The following is a 3041-nucleotide window of genomic DNA, read 5'->3' as shown; positions in this document are numbered from 1 at the left end:
ATTTATAAAAAAAAAATAGCTTTATTCTAGGGTCTTGCCTTTCCATGTCCTATTTATCTACCTGCCTGCCTACCTACCTACCTACCTACCTACCTACCTACCTACCTACCTACCTACCTACCTACCTACATACATATCTAGCCAGACTGGACCACAGGGACCCGGAGGCAGTAGGGCACAGTCTCCTCCCTTTTGGTCCAGATTCCTCCAGGTCCCTTCCTCCTGGGCGACTTGGGGAGGGGCCTGCTAGGGTGGGCAGCAGTCCTGGACTGGGGAAGAGTGCAGGAGGGACTGTGAGGGTCGGCCTTCACTGATCTCACTCCAGGGACTGCAGCTGTTTTAGCACCTTCGTCTGACTGGTCTCAGGAATTCGCCAACCAGGACCATCTCGTTCACGACCGTGTAAACCGTGTAGAAGTTGAACACCAGGTCCAGTTCACAGATCTTGTGGAAATACTCGTTTAAGGCCTCCACGAATTTGTGGATGGCCTCCAGTTAAGCCAGGGTGTTGTCGTTGACTCAATGCAGAAGTAGAGACAGGCTGAGCGTCAAAGTTCCGAAACTCCACAGAGTTGGTGTGCTTGGCATCTCAGATGGTGACCATGGCGTGCACATCCTTGGTCAGTTTCTGTTTCTCGTCGTCATTACATTGCTTTTACCACTTGGCCAGGCACGTCTTACCCGCCTGGTGCGGGATGAGGGTGAAGCAGATCATGGCGACCCCAGTCTGGATCCCAGCGGTCCTGGTCCCGGGGCGACCGGGCAGCTCCGGCTCTTTCCGTGTGCATTTTAGGAATGGCTTGCCAGTTTATATAAAAACCCTACGGTACTTTTGATTGGTAGTATAGTGAATATATAAATCAGTTTGAAGAGAATTTACATCCTAACAATGTTAAGCTTTTCAATCCATGAACATGTGATATAATACTCCTTATTTAGGTATTATTTTCTTTTCCTCTTTCTCAGTGATACTTTAAAGTGTAGATTTTGGAAATTTTTGTTAGAGTTGCTATTTAATATATTTTTCAAAGCTACTATATGTGAAATTTAAAAATTTTCCATTTCTAGTCTGCTGCCAATTTGAGAATACTTTGTTTTTAAAAATTTAGTAACTGATAAATTTATTTATATTCATGGTATAAAATATGATATTTTGATAGATATACATTTGGAATGGCAGATCAAACTCAGAAACATATGCATTACCTCATATTTCAATTTTTTGAGGCAAGAACACTTAAAATATTCTATTTATTTATTTATTTATATTTTGAGTCAAAGTCACTCTGTTGCCCAGGCTGTTGTACAGTGGCATGCTCACCGCCACCACAACCTTAGTGATCCTTCCGCCTCAGCCTTCCAAGTAGCTGGAACTACAGGTGTGCATCACAGTGCCTGGCTAATTTTTTGATTTATTGTAGAGATGAGATCTCACCAATTTGCCCAGGGTTGTCTTGAACCCCCGGGGCTCACGCAATCCTCTCACCTCTGCCTCACAAATTGCTGGGATTACAGATGTGAGGCACTGTGCCTGGCTTAAAATCTTCTTTTAAGAGGCAATTCATAAGTATACAATATATTGTTATTAACTATGTAGTTATCAAGATGAATGATAGCTCTCTTGAACTTATTCCTCCTGTGTAACTGAAATGTTGTGTTTGACCAACATCTCCCCAAGTCTTCTACCCCTTTACCTCTAGTAATCACCATTTTGCTCTCTATTTTGATGAGTTCAACTTTTTTAGATTCCACATATGAGTGAGGTCATGTAGTATTTCTCTTTCTGTGTCTGGCTTATTTCCCTAAACATAATGTCCCCCAGCTTTATCTATATTGTTGCAAATAACAAGATTCCCTTTATTTTTTAAAACTGAATAGTATTCCATTGTGTATGTATATATACACACACACACCACATTTTTTTTATTCATTCATCTGTGTTGATAGATACAGGTTGATTCCATTTCTGGCATTTCTGTAAATAATGCTGCAATGAACATGGAAATGCAGATAACTCTTTAACATACTGATTTCACTTCTTTTGTCTATATACCAGTAGTGGGATTGCTGGATCATATGGAAGTCCTGATTTTTAATTTTTTGAGACACTTTAAAAAATTTTTGACCTGTTTCCCACAACTTGGTTAAAATCACCTTTGCTTCTGGTATATTACTGAGTTTTTCTCCATTAACAATTATATCTTCTGTAAGTAGAAAAATAGGGATAGTTTATGTCTTTCTTTATAGTCTTTAATTTTTTTGTTTGTTAGTTTTGCTTTATTACAATGGCTAATACTTCCAATTCATTATTAAACATAAGTGGTCGAAGTTTGCATCCTTGCCTTGTTTTTGATCCTAGGAAAATATTTCAGTTTTCCCCATTAGGTGTGATATTAGCTGGTAGTTTTTGTAAATATTCTTTTTCAATTTGAAAATTTTGCAGGTTGAGAAATTTTATATTGAATTTTTGTCAAATAGTGTATCTATTGAATTAATTAAATGGGTTTCTTCTTTATTCTGTTAATATAGTAAATTACTTTTGTTGTTAATATAGTAAATTACTTTCAAATGTTAAAGCAACCTGGATTTTTTATTATAAATTAATTTGTCTTTTTAAAATTTAAAAGTTTTTAAATTTGATTTTAAAGATGTGGGGTACAATTCAGGGTTAGGTATACAAATGTTTATTATGCAGGTACCCTTGTTGATGAAGTGTACTCCTCCCTCTCCTTTGCAGATTCCTATTACTGCCAATCCTGCATCCCTACCACCCTTGGCAGTTTCCTACTACTGCCAATCTTTTTCTTATAGTATTATGATAATTGTTCAAGGTCCACTTATGAGTGAGAACAGTTCTTTGTTTCTGTGATAGATCACTTAGAGTCTAGACTCTAAGTCCATCCAAGTTGCTGTGAAGTTCATGATTTTGTCCTTCTTTATGACTGTGTAATATTCCATTGAGTATATGTACCACATTTTTTAAATTCAGTCCTCTCTTGATGGACAGTATGGTTGGTTCCATGTCCTTGCTATTGTGAACA

General features: G+C 37.8%; 1 pseudogene; it reads right to left on the bottom strand.

Annotated features, from left to right (window-relative positions):
- Window positions 1–316: 316 nt before the first annotated feature.
- Window positions 317–715, bottom strand: LOC103267156 (annotated as a pseudogene).
- Between the last annotated feature and the right edge of the window lie 2326 nt (window positions 716–3041).

This window comes from Carlito syrichta, unplaced genomic scaffold, assembly GCF_000164805.1.
Source record: "Carlito syrichta isolate Samal-C Ts95f unplaced genomic scaffold, Tarsius_syrichta-2.0.1 Scaffold308002, whole genome shotgun sequence".
Lineage (NCBI taxonomy): Eukaryota > Metazoa > Chordata > Mammalia > Primates > Tarsiidae > Carlito > Carlito syrichta.
Note: the sequence above shows the minus strand (reverse complement) of the source record. Positions and strands in the feature narration are given on the sequence as shown.